This window comes from Pogona vitticeps, chromosome 9 (genome assembly GCF_051106095.1).
Source record: "Pogona vitticeps strain Pit_001003342236 chromosome 9, PviZW2.1, whole genome shotgun sequence".
NCBI lineage: Eukaryota > Metazoa > Chordata > Lepidosauria > Squamata > Agamidae > Pogona > Pogona vitticeps.
Genome location: NC_135791.1, coordinates 27,534,821 through 27,550,524, shown reverse-complemented (window position 1 = coordinate 27,550,524; position 15,704 = coordinate 27,534,821). Strand labels below are relative to the sequence as shown.

Genomic DNA, 15,704 nt, shown 5'->3' with positions numbered 1-15,704 from the left:
TGGAAATGAGTATGCTTTGGTTTTGTGTCTGTTATCAGGAGGTAAATATGGGCTTCCTTTGAAAGTCTGATTGGTCTGACATGGAGCTTTGAAACAAGTGTGTATCTGGAGGAAAAAGCATTGTAATAGCAGGAAACACACATTTACTGTCTGGATGTAACTAGCAGCTTTCTGGGCTTCCTGGTGACACCATGTTGGTGGACAGTGGCCAAGCAGTTTCAAAGCCTCACCAAAAGTCCAAGAGGCCACACTGTCAGTAGACGTTGCTACTACTACTGTTCTTGGGAAGGCTATCGACAATCTCCTCCTTGATTTCCTCCTCCTGGCCATGGTGAGTCTCTCTTACCCAAACACCCTTCTTCAGACAAGAATCTAACAAAACCAGCAGAGTTGTGGTTTGGGCACTGAGGCTGGAACACACTTCCCTTGGGGGAAGAACGGTGAGATGTCATGTAGCATTGAAGAGGAAGTAGAGTCAATTGTTCAGGCCCTGTGAGAATGTTGGGGTAGAGAAGTCTTTGTTTCAGGGGTTCTGATGTTCTCAAGAATGACACCTTGTTCATTTTATGGGCTTGTCCAGTTGAAAACTTGCCGAGTTGAAAGATTGGCATTTGCCAGGAAATAGGAGCGGGCTTCCAGGCAGATCTGGAAGACTTCCACACTGGGAAGAATCAAAGAAGACTAGCATCTCTCTCTCTCTCTCTCTGTGCACGTGTGCGTCCGTGCATGTGTGTGTGCATGTATGCGTGTGTGTGTGTGTGTGTGTGTGTGTGTGTGTGTGTGTGTGTGTGTGTGTGTGTGTGTGTGTGTGTGTGTGTGTGTGTGTGTGTGTGTGTGTGTGTGTGCGCGCAATGGGAGTGGTCCAAGAGAGCAGTGGACAAGCCCAGAAACTGAACAAGGTGTCATTCTTGAGAACATCAGAACCCTTGAAACAAAGACTTCTCTTCCCCAGCATATTCACAGGGGCTGAACAATTGTCTCTGGAAAGCCTTGCCAAGAGGGCAGGAGGGCACATAGACTCTCTCTGTCTCAGGTTCCCAGCCAGTGGTGTGCAGAAGCACATGGCCTGTGATCATGGATTTGAATCATAACCATCCTGATGAGCAGGATTTGCTGCCCCCCTTCTTTTCCATGAATTTATCCAGTCTCCTCTTAAATCCATCCTGGTGGGCAGTCATCACTTCCTGTACTAAATACCATTGCATGTCAATGCTCAGATATGGTTGAACATCCAAGTCAGATTCAGGAATCCAACAGAACTGGCTGTCAAACAGATACTGCAAACTTGCATATATTTGGATAACTATCTCACAGCTTTTGGCAAGATCAGCAATGGCAAAATCTGAGGGCCATGCTTTACACCACTTTATATGGTGTCAAATGTAAATGTATTGCAAGATACCGAGGGTCCCATGTTTTTGTTTTTAAATTGAGAGGGTGGCCTATGAGAGATACCAAGGCGAGTGAATAAAGAGCAGGAAATCATGGAACACAGGAGAAATGAAAGGTGTAGATTAGCACAGCTGATCATTCAGGGTAAAATAAATGGGAAAAGAAGTGCAAGAAGGAGTCTTGGTTAGAGAGTCTGGAAAACTGGTTGAGATGTAAGCCAGTGTCAGTGTTTAGCTCTGAAACACCCAGACTCAGAATACTTGTGAGGACATCTAACCAGTCCAACCTTCAAGAGGAAAAAAACACAAAAAGACAGCATGCATCATAGAAACCCCCCCCCCCCGCATCTGCCCCTTCCTGCTTCAGGGTCTTCCTCTTAGGTCTTTTGGTAGGAGACTGAGAAGAACAAAGGCAGGTGGGGAAAAAACCCTTCTGGCTGCCTCTAATCACTCAGCTTCCAGTCAACTGCCTCTCATTAGTGTCTTGTTAACACCCCAGTGGTGGGGACACTCCGGGAACAATGAACTGGACTTCCAGTGGATTGGCTGTTGACTCACTCACTGGGGAGGGGGGCAGGCCTCTCTCACCCAGGCAGTCACCCGGACAGAACAACCCTTTTGACACACTCTGCCTTGTTGCCGCCTGAGTTGTGAGCTGAGGAGAGGCCAGGACCACCACCCCCTGCTGGGTAATGCAGGGCTCACCTCTTGCCTCTCTGTTCTTCTAGAGCAAAGGGTCTCCCAATGTGCCAGGTTTTGGAGCATCCAGCTGGCTGGCAGAATGACCCAGGCCTGAATCCCATGGTCAGTCTCTCCAGTCGCAAGGGAGGAGGGGGCCACAAATGCACACGGCTGGAAACGTGAAGCAGACGGAATGGGGGTTGGCTGGAAAGACACACACCCCGCTCATGGTTTGGGAAAACTGCTCTTTGGGGATCCTGATTGGGCCAAAGGCCTCCAGTGGCCTGTTGGAAAAGCGAAGCACTGCTCCTGGAGGCTCCTGGGAGGGGCTGTGGGTGGACTGCAAGTCCCATCTTCCCTTACCATTCCTGATGCTGGCTAGGGCTGCTGAGCGTGGTTGGCTCCACAGGGCCACAGTTGCCAACCGCTGGGACAGGTCCTGCAGAAGGAGAAGGAAGCCGTTCTCCACGGTGGCTTCTTCAAGAGAGGAGCCGGTCCCCAGAAAGATTGCCATCAGCACCTGGTGCCGGGGAGGGACTGGGAAGGGGCTTCCCAGGAAAAACTGCCTTGAAAGAAGGGAAAGGCAAATCCGAAACACAGGGCTTGTCCCCTCCGTGTGGTGGTGGCGGCAGCAGTGGTGGAAGGGAGGGAACCACAGGCAAGTGGAAACCTCTCCTGCTAGGCTGGTCTCCTCCCACCATGCGGGGGAGACTCGCTTGCCAATCACCACCCAGCACTTGCCTCTCCTGCATGACCCCCCCCGCAACATGAAAATAAAATATGTCAAGAGAGATGACCTCGATTGCTAATTACAATCCAGAGGCTAGGATTCTATGCTAATTGGCTCTGCTGCCAACAAGGCTCCAGGCAAACAAAAGCAGTCCATACTGGCGCTGTGCACGCAGAACCCATCACTCTGCCTCCCAGCTGGAGCTGCTGCCTGGCTGCTCGTCTGCCCTCTCTGCCTGGCTCCGCAGGTAGCCATGCGTTCGGAGAGCATCTGCCTGCCTGCTACAGCCGTGGGCACATTCTGTGGGAATCCATGGGGCTTATTGACCCCCAAAGATGTAGGGAAAACCAAAATGGAGACCGGAAGTGGCCAGAAGCCCATGGCTGGTTTTCCAAACCTGGGGTTGAGCAAGAAGCAGAGAAGTGACCAGTGGTTGCCAGGCATGCGAGCCCCTTCCTTCCACCCATGGCAGGACAGGGCACCATCAGCCAAGGAGCCTGCCTAAATTCGTGGAGTCACAGTCCAAAAAAGATATTTCTCACAGCCCTCTGAGAGCCAAACTGGGCCAGTTGGCCAAAGCGTGAGAGACAGAGACAGCTCCCCTGCCCAGGAGGGTTGGGGGAGGGCTGGACCTCCGTATCAGAGAGAGCCCCAGGTGGCCTTTGGCTCAAGCCAGAAGCAGCGGCCTGCAAGTTCAAGCGTCCAGCCTTGGCCCTTCCTTCGCTTGCCATCCTGGTTTTGCTGCTGTTTGGAGCTAGAGGAAGTGCAGGGCCTTCTTGCAGGAATCCTTCTCCCTGTGGGCAGCAGGTGACGCAGGAGGAGAAGTCACCCTTCAAGGCTGGCTTTGTTGAAACGGCTGCTCAACTGAGGTCATTTAGCAGAAGGCTGAGGGGCCATAATTAAGCCCCCAAAGCTTCTTTTGTCTCCTTGTCATGAAAACAAGAACAGGACCCAAATGTACCCCACAAAAACACCTTGGATGAATGGGTGGGTCAGATGGAAAGGGGAGCCGAGGGCCCCTGTCCAGAGCCTGCCATCTTCTTGTTCCGCTCCTGGTCTCTACCAGTGGCCTGACAGCCTGACACCTTCTTTGGGCTGGCATGGAGGGAGGTGAGGAAAGAACCCCCATCTCCTCTCTCTCTCTCTCTGTAGGCATGAGCATGCCTGTAAATGTGCTCACGTGTTTTGTTGGACGGCTGCAAAAGGCAGGAGGAGAACCAGAAGTGCCAACCTCTGCATAGCAGATGTGAACAGGCCTGTATTCTGAACGGCACAGGCCCTCCTCCGTCCCTTTCTGGGCAGGGCTCACCGCTTTCCTCTACACACCCAACATGCTGGAAGGTCACCCCCGGCCCCCCTCCAGCTCCACACTAGCACTGCAACTCTGGCATCAGGTAGCTTATTTTAACAATGAAGTGGTACCACTGTTTACTCAGAAGTAAGCTCTATTGCAATCAGTTGGACTATTCCTCGTAAGTGTGCTTTGGATTATAGCGGGTTTGCCTCTTTTAAAAATGTACTTTGCCCCCCCCCCAAGCTATTTCATAAAGGAGCATGTCTTTCTGACCTCTGATGTTTCACATGTTGGTTTTGTTCCAACGTGGCAGGAACGAAGGATCCTGTATCTCTCCCCTAATGATTCCAGTGTTTTCCTGCATTTTTGTAGCTTTTAAAACAATTCCTCTTATCAGTAGTTTCCCCTGATCTCAGGTGTGATCCTTTTTGGCTTATGTAAGTATGCGTCACCCCTCTTGTTTGCTCTTTCTATTTGATCTGTGACGCCCGCCATCATAGCCTACAACACCTCCGGGGAACAGTGTTTATTGTTTATGCTAATACTTGATATTTCAGGGGTGGGTGGGCGGTTGGGGTTGCCTGCTTCATAAAACAGAGCTTGCCCTCATTTGCTCATTACAATTCCCTGAGATGGTGCATAAATCTGGAAGGCTTCACACCACATGAACAAACCCAGCCATTTATCTGAAGGAGTTAATTTGAACCTTGCTGCTGATCGATAACGGGTTGCTAGAAGGGAAGGCAGTGAGAGCCCTCGGCAGTGGGCAGAGGCGGCCAAGCCCTGTTTTCAGAAGGAGAAGAGGGGTGTGTGGTGGAGAAATCCCTGTGGAAACCTCATTCAGACCACGGGAATGACTCCGATGACAATGGTATCCAGGGTGTCCTATGGAGTTATGGAGGTAAACGGTGGACAAGGAGCTTCTCATTAGATCAAAGGTCCGGCTCATGCTGCATTTTATTTCCTACACAGTGACTAATGAGCCAGAAGTCTCTGAGCCATAAAAACCCTTCCCCCAGAGTCAGAGGAAACAAAATCTGCCCTGGGTGTAAAGCCTTCATCTGTCATGTTCTGTACCACCGTTGTTGCTGTTGTGATTTAGAAAGATGTGTGTCATGATCAGGGGCCATTGCTCACTCAGCAGCCAAGAACCTGCTTGGCCTGTAGAAAAGGCCCAGGTCCCCTCCTGGGGGCTTTCTGGAGAAAAGATCCCAAGGAGCTGGACTGGAAAAAAACCTTTCCCTCCTGCAGACTTTACACAGGACTGCCGTGCAGGCGAGGATGGACCAGACACTCCAAGGGCCCCCGCCAGCCATGGGCCAAAACTCCCTTGGTGCTCTGCAAGGTCCAGCTGAAGGGGAGAAGTGGCACCTGGGGCTGATGGCCATCACAGCTTTTTGGACTACCATTTTCCAGCATCCTCCCCAGGCAGCTTGCCCCCTGGCCATGCTGGGTGGCTGAAGAGGCGGAGTGGAATCTGGGAGCTTCACCCCTTCAGAAGTAACATCCGTCCTTGGAAGAGCTCACCTCTCCTTCGGGTGGCAGCTGGTTTTTAAGTGCCATTATTTATGCCAAGCGATTGGACTGCCTAGAAAAGTGGAAAACATTTCAATCCAAGGATTGTTTTGTTGAATGGTTGGATGGATGGATGGATGGATGGATGGAAGGCCGGCCCATCTGGAATCCTGCCGTGAAGTGCCTGCATGATCATCCCTGCGTGTCTTCTCCTTTGCTTTTAAAGGAGCCAAATTTCTGCTCCTGAGCCATAAAACCAATTTTCATGGGCACCTGAGGGGCTGAAAGAACAGACTTTAAAACAGAAGTGCCAGCCCCTTCCCTCGGCCTCCTCCTCGCAAATCAAGCACTAATGGCTGGGAAAGGTGGGGCTGGTGGGGGACAGGCAGGGAGGGGCTGCTGGCAAGTCCCTGTCATAGCGGCACCAGGCCTTTGCATCGTTCATAAATCCACAGGATTAATGAGGCAGCCAGGGGTCTGCCTGTGCCTCTTCCAATGGAAGCTGGCTGAGGAGTGGAGGGGCTACTTCGGGCACAGGATCCTGGGGAGCCAGGCTCAAGGTGGATGGCACTGAGCCCTCAGGAACCCCGGGCCGTGGTGATCCCTCTGGCTTGAGCCCCCCTGAAATGAGCTGGGGCAGCGTAAAGGCACTTTTTGTGGCAGTGCTCATGTCAACAGTGCGCGTGGAGGCTGGGCAAGCCAGGGCATGGGGTGGCCCCACATCTGGCCCCAGCAAAGCCCTGCCCTGATGTCTCCTTGGATCTCACCAACTAGTGGGGAAGAGGGGCTGAGAGAGACCCTCCTTCCCCCCCCCCCAACTGCTATGAATGGAAAAAGGGAGTCAGGGCACCTGGGCAAGAGCAGCATGTTGGGTTCAGCACAGATACTCTGACGGGGTGCCTGGAGTCGGTGGCTGTGATTTACTCTCTCTGCTCCGGGTGGGCAGTTGTTGATGCTGGAGCAGCTCCTTTCCCCATGAGCTCTGGAGTGTCACCAGCCGGGCTTGGGTTGGGCCTCCTCTGCTCATAGTTTGATCTGGACTCCTGGTGCCACGCTCACCTTAGGTGGCTGCTCACAGGACTGTGCTGGCTGGAGGATTATGGGAGCTGTTATCCTCCCCCCCTCCCCAAAGCAACTCATCAAAAGCTGTGGCTTTGCAGAATGATCGCTGCCCTTTGTGGCAGCCAATCCCCAAAACAAACTGGGAACAGGTGCTAAGTACCCCCTTTTCCAGTCTGTTCTGAGCCTCCTGCCAGCCGGTTTTGTTGGCTAGCTCTCTTGTTCCCAAGTTCCAGTCTTACAGGGTGAAGGTGGGAAGATGTATTTTGATCCAAATAGGTAGACTGCATTTCTTCTCTCCCCCCCCCCACAACATGCTGCAACTTTCCTCCAGAGATAAAAAAAACTGCACATGAGGTAGGGATGGGAGTCTAGGGTAGAGCCTCCCACCCAGGCCTACTCCCCAGGCTGATATTTGCTGCCTCATCTGCCTTCACACCAAGCTCTGGAAAACAAGCATTTCCTCTCATCCCTCCGCTGGCCCGGATCGGACACAGAGATGGATTCATCCTCTTGTCAGGGCAGATGGTGAGCAGGTGGAGATGGATAGAAAGATAGATGAGTTTCATGTTCCCTGCATGGAACGAAGCCTTGGGAAGCCTCTATGGCAGCCTCCCCCTCCCTGGTACATCTGGATGTGCTGGGCTACATCTTCTATTATACACAGGGGTCAGGGCCAGCCAGTTTGCAAGCTGGTATACCTGTAGCCCCCCCCAGCTCCCCATGTGCAAAGGCTGAGCACATAGGATGAAGCGCACAGAATCTGTTCATCCCACAAACACACTGTGTTCCCCCTCCCCCTAAAGCCAGGTGTGGTCAAAGAGTGGATCTCCAGATATTGGTGAGCAGCTGCTCCAAGCCTTCCTCCTCATGGGCTTCCCTTGGTAGGGCAGAGGCAATCCATCAGGAAGCCTAGGGCCCTGGACTTGGCTACCAGGAGGGCTGGTTTTTGCAGCAGGGCCTAAAGTTCCCCACCCTGGCGCTGCTCCAAAAGATCCTGCTACTTGTCTTGCTCAAGGGCTCTGGGTCCTTGGAGACTCTTTGGGTGTCTGTCACGGAGCCTGGAGTCCTCTTGATCCCAGTGCAGTGTGGGGGCTGTTCCTCTGAGAAAGAGGAGTTTCCTTCTGGTCCTGAATCTTGGCATGGCCACTCTTGCTGATGCACAGAACGCTTGAACCCCCCACATGCCTTCTGTCTCAAGCAATCCTTTGGAATGCCTTTCTGAGCTAGGCTGAGCTAGAGGTGGAGAGGCTGATGTCATGATATGGGGTCTAAGGAGAGATGGGGGTAAAGGAGGAAAAGGAGGACCCTCCTACATGCTTTTTGCTTCTATGCAACATGACTTTCGGCAAGCATGCTTGTCTCGTCCCTTCTTCCCCTGGCATATCAATGAAGATGTTTAGGAAGCAGGCGCCTGGGATAAAGATTCCTGGATAAAGTGCTTTATCCACAGAATGGAAAGTGTGCATGCGTGTGGAGTCACTGAAACAGTGAAGAGAGTTTGTGAGAAGGAGAGAGTGAGAAAGAGAGCCATTCCGAGGTCATATGAGGGGTTATCAGATTGCCAGCATGTGGAATTAATGAGAGAGAAGAGAACATTGGGGCGTGGTGACCTGTACTCCATTTTGACCCAGATGTGCTGCCCTGACCTGGTGAGCCATCTCATTTACAGTTGTTTCTATGCTGAATCTGCCTAGGGGAGGAGACACTGCTTCATGGCAGACATAACAATGAATAAAATAAACAGAAAGCAAGAAAGCCATCAGAGCCTTCCCTTTGTCACAGACATTCACTGAGTACAGTCTGTGGGTTGAGATGCACATGGCACAGTGTTTGAGCCATACACTTTGCAACCCTTGTCACTCTGCCCTGCCTCACAAACCATGAGTGCTTGTGTGTGTGTGTGTGTGTGTGTGTGTGTGAGTGTGTGTGTGTGTGTGTGTGTGTGTGTGTGTGTGAGAGAGAGAGAGATTCCTTCTAAGGGATTAGGAGCAATGGTGTCTGCTTTCAAGAGAGTGACCGTCTTAGTTAGGAGTGTAACTTGTTGTGTTTCATTGTCCTTTTGGGAAAAAAACTACTTAAGCTGTACATACAAGCATTGGCACAATCCCCTACTTTTCACAGTCTATGAATATCTGTAGTAGGCTAAGAAGTGGATGACTTGCTTTTGGGCTCTAGACTGGAAGGTCTGCTTGAGTCCCAGTTCAGCTTCCTGCTCTATCCCAGTTATTGGTCCTGCAGAAAGACTGGATGAGTCAGGATTGTCTGTATGACCCCCACACACACACTGTTGTGTGTTCATGACAACTGTTTGGATGCTTTTGTCTCCTTGTAAATTGTGTATTTCTCTTCCTGCCACCCCCTCTTGGTTTCAATCCTGCACTAACAGTGTATCTCCGTAAACCAATGCTTTCCAACAGGGCTTTGTCTCCGCCTTACATGTGTTAATCTCCTTTTCCCTGCTGGAGCTTATTTGTCAGCCACCGATGTCATTTGAATGACCCTAAGTAAGATCCATACCTCTTGCCTCCTGTGAATGGCGAACTGGCTTTAAGGAGCACTCTTACCCACCTGGACCTTTTGCATCAACTATTATATTTCACATCACCTCCTCCCTCACCCCCATTCCTGTGTGTCTGTAATTGTTTGTCTGCCAAAGCTATATTTCTTGCATCGGATGGAGTGGACTGCTCTCCTCCAAAGGCAAAATCAAAATCAGGGCTTGTTCATCTTTAACATGCCACTGGGTGCTTCGGGGGGTGGGGGGGAAGGATCACCATCAGAGTTTTTACGTGACTTGTTGGCTCCCAGAAGTTCATCTTCACAGCTACCTGCTGTGTTCTGTTGCTCTCTCTCTCTCTCTCTCTCTCTCTCCCCCCCCCACCCTGCCTCTGTCTGTGTCTGCCTTGTCTTCCTTTGCTCAAAGGATGGTGCCCAAGTGTGGGTGGGAGGTAGGCATAAGGTTGGGGCAAAGTTCCTGTTCTGGACCAGAATGCACCTGTACTGCTGGTTGGCCAGGGGTTCTGGACGTCACAGTGGAAAGAAAGAGCAATTTTGCCTAGCTCTGGGAAGAATGGAGAACTTCTCAGAGGGAGGACATGTCTTGGGTCATCACAGATGGCGCAAGGCACAGATGACATGCTGGCAAGCCATTATTCCAGCCCGTTGCACCCGCTCCCACGGTTTGAAGGCAAAGGGCCTGGAAAACAGACCTCTCTTTCTGCTGGGCAAGAAGTCAGTGAGTGAGGGAAGGGGCAGGGCAGCTGGGAGGATGGGGCAGCTGCGGGGAGCAGAGAGGGCTTCATCTGTTAAACATGCTTTCCAAAGGCCTCCTTTACTTTCCTCTGCTCCATGGTGGAACTCCCCACCAGCAGCTGTCAAAACAACAACAACAACGCCTCCTGGGATGCTGCTGCTGGACCCGAGGGCTTGAATACGGAGTATCATGGGTGATGCTGGCATTAGATTCTTCTGCTTTTATTATGGGGGTGGCCACTTCCTGCTCTCCTGGGCTTCTTGGGGGTTGGAGCCCAGAGCACAGTATGTGTCCTGAACACATCTGGATGAGGAGGAGGAGAAGCAGCTTAGCTGTAGAGGACATGTCTTGCATGCAGCAGACAATGGGCTGAGCGTCCCTCCATCCACCCCGTCATCTCTAGGTTGGGCTTGTGTCTGAGGGCCACCTTGTCTGCTGGTCAGTGGCCACAATTCTGGGCTGGTTGAAACAAGATCCAAGTCAAGAGAAAGCAGCTTCCAGTGTTCCTAAATAATACCTACAGATCCCCTCAGCTTCCATACAGGACCCCCCCCAAAAAAAAAAACCTCTTGCTGTCTCCTGTTCTTGCATTTACCAACACTGTCTAGGTATCAGCTCTTGCGCTGCTTGTCTTCGTCACACTCACAAAGTGGTGGCAAGTAGTGCTATGATAGTCTTGAAGGTCTCCCTGTCTCTCAACCCCCACTGCTCTTCCTTCCTTCCTTCCTTCCTTCCTTCCTTCCTTCCTTCCTCCCTCCCTCCCTCCCTCCCTCCCTCCCTCCCTCCCTCCCTCCCTCCTTCCTTCCTTCCTTCCTTCCTTCCTTCCTTCCTTCCTTCCTTCCTTCCTTCCTTCCTTCCTTCCTTCCTTCCTTCCTTCCTTCCTTCCTTCCTTCCTTCCTTCCCCCTGTTCCCTCTGGGCCTTGTCCTTCCCAGCCGGTGGGCCTCTTTGTAGACTCTCCCAGCCAGCAACTGTTGTAAACAAAACCCATTTCCATCTGACCCAGCAGAGACTCTCTTCTGTTGTTGTCATGGATTCATGGTGGTGACGGTGGGTCGTCCTTCATCTTCCTCCTCAAATGGTGATCATTTCCTTTCTCTGAGAGTTATCTTGCCTGCCTGTCAGGTGCCCCAGAGGATGTGTTTCCTGGCTTTGCGTGCGGATGGAGGGTGTCCTCCCTGTCTTTGCGGAAGGTCAGGTTGTGTGCAGTTATGGGGAAGGGGAGAAGAGAACTGTCTTGAGGGGAAAGAACACAGAGAAGTGAACAAGCAACAGGGCGAGGAGGGGTCTAGGAATGGAAAAGGATTTTAATAGGGAATAAATTGGGGGTGGGAGGATGAAGGTGCCTCCATCTGCCAGATGTTTAAGAGATACTGGAGTAAATCTGACTGCAGGTGTAGGTGCGCATGTGATGGAAGGACAGGAAAACAATGGGGAAGCAATGGTCATCAACAGAGATGGGAGAGAGGGAGGTAATCAAAGACTAAAGAAGGAACAGGAGTAAAGATAAGAGGGAAGGGTCACCATGATAGTCAGCTTTAGCAAAACCAGCCAAAGAACCTTGTGGCATCTTTTAGATCATCCTGCTCCTGGTGGGCATGTCTTCCACCAGCAAGGGTGAACCTGAGAACCCAGAACCCAGCCTGGGAGGAGGGTCCCACAGAGCCTGGGCGTTCCAGGAATCAAAGCCCCAGAGGACCATATTCCTGTTGCTTCCCCTGCACCAGACGCTGGACCCTGGGAGGGAAGTGGCCTGGAGCCTGAGTCGAGGAGGGGGCTGGACCGCCTTCCAACCTGTGAGAGCACCTTGGCTAGAAGGTGCCAGGCAAAGGTGCTCCAGGACACGCTTGGGCAGGAGATGACCTCTCCCAGGTTTTGCTCCCTTCCAGCCCATGAGAGCAGAGATGGCAGGGACTGGACGGGGACCTTTGGCCCCAGGTGGCTGTTCTGTCCTTCAGCCCCACTGCATACACCGGTGGGATGTGACTGTCACTCCATGGCGTTCTTCTGACAGCCTCTGACCTGCGGCTCTCTCTTGCACTTGTAGGGCATCGAAAAGGACTCCCCTCTCCTCCGGCAGCCTCTGCTGGTGGCAGGGGTGGGGACGTGGCTGCCACAGGAAGCAAACCTGAGCAGACATCTCTACTGAAAAGAGAAATGGCACTTATGCTCTCGCTAGTGCCTAATTACCACATTGCATTATTAATCCTAATTATTCGTCGCTTGATTGCTGTTCTTCTGTTTTAGTGGGTTTATGAAACGCATGGTGCGGCCCCAGGCGTGAAGGTCCAATGTTGCTGCAAGTGGCTCGTCCTTCCTTTGGAGGACAGCCCTGCTTCGCACATTCCCACCCACTTCCCTCCTTGTGGGAAAACCATCCTGGCAAGGCAATGAATAGCTTTTTTGCCTCACGCAGCATCCCTCCTGGGCAAAACTGCTGACAAAGGAGAGGGGCTTGTTTTGTTTTTGACTGGCCGGGGAGCCCTGCAGGCCAAAGGGGGCTCTCTTCCACACCACACAGGTGGCTTCCTGGGGTGGGCACTCCTAATTTCTCTTCATTCGGAAACTCCTCCCGGGCGCTCCTGAAACTTTTCTCTGCTTGCTCCTCACAGAAAGTGAGACTTGAGGTGTCAGAAGTGAGAAAAAGCCAGGCTCTGGAGAGTTTAAGACCTCAAGAAAGAGGATTCAGGGCCTTCCCCTTCTCCCACCCTCCCTCCAACTTCACAAAGGAGAGACACTCCCTTGGTGGTTCTTCTTCCTAAAATCAGACAGAGGTGCTTGATGGATCCTCCCAGTGGGGCGAGGGAGTGGATCCGCCTGCTGCCTGAAGTGGCTTTTGGGATAAACCTTCCAGAAGGCTCCCTCCCAGCATCTTTGGGGCGCCACCCATCTTCCTCTGGAAATCCTCGCTCCCCCAATAGTTGGCCCCCCTCTTGTCTGTCCCTAGCACCTGCTATTCCAGGGGGTTCCCTTAATGAAACGTTGCACCTTGGAGGTCAGTGCTCTCTGTTCCCCTCCTGCCCTGGCCTTTTTGCCTTTGCCTCAAATGGTCCTGCAATGTTTGCTGCCCATCAAACGCACTCCATCAAGCTTCATGCGCATGTTGGCATGTCCTCTTAACCTGCACAGAGGCCCAGTATTTTTGTCTTTCAAAAGCAGAGCTCAGATCTTGCAGGTATACAGATCCATCCTTCCTGTTTCTCGGTGGTCTCAGAATTCTGGCCCTACAGAAGACAACAATTGCAACGTTCAATGTTCACTGTCCTCTCACCCTTCCTAGGGCTCTAAGACTCTTCTTTTGCTTTGCTTCTGCTGTCCCTGGCAATCTGTGTGCTGGATGTCAGGGAGGGCCAAACTCAGAACGCCATAGGGAGGCACTGCTTTCCTCCATCCACAAGCTGCCCATGGCTGCCAGTCACCTACCTCAGTGGTTCTCAACCTTTGGACCTGCTGATATATTTCAAGTCCCAGAAGCCACGGTCAGATGTTGGCGATACTGGAAGTCTAAAGAGCTGAAAAACCCAAGATAGAGACCTGCCCTTGTCTGCCCCCCCCCGTCTCACTCACCTTGTCACGTCGTTACTAGGATTCCCTCTTTCGGCTTAGTGGCTACGGGCAGCAGGGGCTCTTTGGGGTGGTGGGCCCCCTCTCGTTTGGCCTCTGAGTGATGAACAACATTGTATTTGGTGGAGTAGTCTGCTTCCACTTTCCATGCGCTTCCCTCCACCTTCCCTCCTGGAAATCTGTACAGTATCTCTCTTGCGATCTTAGGGTTCTGCTGTTTTGACTGTGCTTTTAAAAATGTTTGATTGCTACAATTTCCACTCTTTCTGAGAACCATTTCCAGGCTGACTCATCAGCTAAGGAATCCCTGTGAACTGCCAATGATCCTGAGGAGGATTCCAATGGGCCACAGAGCTGCCACGAACAAGGTCTCTTGGTGCCTTCCTCAGTGGCAAAGCGTTTGGCTGCCTTGCTTTCCCACGCTTCTGGGGTCTTCTGGGGAAGATCGTTAGGCGCTGGAGCAAGCTGTCTTCCAGAGAAGTTTGTCCATTGCTGTTCATCTTTTTCTTGTTCTGGTGCCTTGGAGAGCATTCCCAGGAACCCCAGAGGCCCCTGAAACACAGTTGGAAGGGCTGCTTTCTTCAAGACTCTATTATTAAGTGGTTTGTCTGTGCCAAACTGTGTGGTGTAGACCTCAATGGTGTGTTAAATTTGGAAGCAGAGGTGCTGATCGTACAGCCTCCATAGCAACTGCCATCCCAGTAGAGTCTAAAAATACACCCCTGTCAACAAATAAGGAACTGGTCTTTTGTAAAGCTAATGGCTCTTGATTACCTGAACAAGACCAAATGGTCCCCAAATGCTTTGAATTAGAACAAGGAAAGATTGCAAGAATATAGTGTTCCTTAGAAAATCCATTTCCCCCCAGGTATTGTAAGGACTGCAGTGAAGCTGAAAGGCAGGGTGGAGGCCTAAGAGACAAGAACGTGGATGAGGTCATAGGTCCTGCTACTCAGAGGTAGTTGCCACTGCAGCCGTGTGGAAGTCTGGAACGCATTTTACAGCCAACAGCTACCTCTGCTTCCATATTGGATACACTGCTTCCCATCATTCCCACCTGGCATGGCCCAGGGCAAGGGATTCTGGGAGCAGTAGTCCAAAATGTCCAAAATGTACAGAGGACCAAGGGCTTCCCATTCCTTCATCATGCTGAAGGCGTGGGAGACGCAGGTTCCGGCACCAGTCCAGCCGTGATGTGCCCTGAGGGTCCCTGGCACCACCCGTACCTCTCAGCTTTAGAGCCATGGGGGAAGAAAATCTGCAGGGGAGACGGAGAGTGTCCTGGAGGCACCCTCCTCCTTCAGAGCCTTGGCCAGGAAGGGCAGAGGAAAACCAGTGAGGCAGACTGTTTACTGCTGGCACCACCTGTAGTTAGTGCCCATCACTCAGATCTAACCACTGCACCTGCTCCCCTCCCCGTGCTGGCCGCAGGATCTGGCACTGCAGGCGAGACCTGTTCGCCACGCTTGGCATCTTTCATTATATACTGTACGTCGCTCTCCGCCCGCCCGCTCGCCCACCCCTGGGGGGGGGGGTGTCCCAGGGAGGTCCTGGCCTGACTCTGGAGGAAGTCCCGGCCGGGCAGGACTCAAGGAAGCGGGCCGGCCTCTCCCCCGAAGGGCTCGGGACGCTCCCCAAGGCTTCATCCGTGGGGCTCGCGGCTGGCTAGCCAGCGTGGCGCGCGTCTCTTTCGCAGTCCCCCGCCGCCGCGGGCACCGGCTGCGGGCGGTGCGGGAGTCGCCTCTTCCTGGGGGCCAAGCCGTGCGCCTCGAGGCGCTGGAGAAGCGGCGGGCGAGGCTCGAAATCCTGCCGCCCTCCCGGGGTGGGGTCCATCGGGACTTGCCCCCACGTCCCGATGCAAGACCTGACAGAAGCCCCTCCTTGACCACTGGGGTCTTGGGGGCCGCCCTCCCGTCCTCATCTCTCCCCCCAAGTTCGTTTCTTAAGGTTCTTCCGCATCCCTCCAACCCCTTCTCCCCCGCTCCCCGTTCCCCGGTTGTTCCTCTTCGGGGCGGCCCTTTCCTTCCAGCGGCGGCGCTTTGGCGGGGCTTGCTCCATTTCACACGCCCCTCCCCCGGCCGGCTCCCCTCCCTCCTTCACCTGCCCCCTCCCCCACCCCACCCCAGCCCTCCGTACCTCCCTCCTGCCCCCCCCCCTTGCGCGGTGCAGCAGCTGCAACGCTAAAGATTTTCCGCCGCGCGTCTCCGCCTCCCGCT

The 15,704-nt window shown here is 52.9% G+C and overlaps 1 long non-coding RNA gene across 1 annotated transcript; it reads right to left on the bottom strand.

Annotated features, from left to right (window-relative positions):
• Positions 1–11,211: 11,211 nt before the first annotated feature.
• On the bottom strand, positions 11,212–15,185 carry LOC140702025 (uncharacterized). Its single transcript, XR_012081074.2, has 2 exons — positions 13,492–15,185; positions 11,212–12,034 (listed from the first exon to the last, which is right to left on the bottom strand). It is a non-coding gene; the product is annotated as an uncharacterized LOC140702025 (long non-coding RNA).
• Between the last annotated feature and the right edge of the window lie 519 nt (positions 15,186–15,704).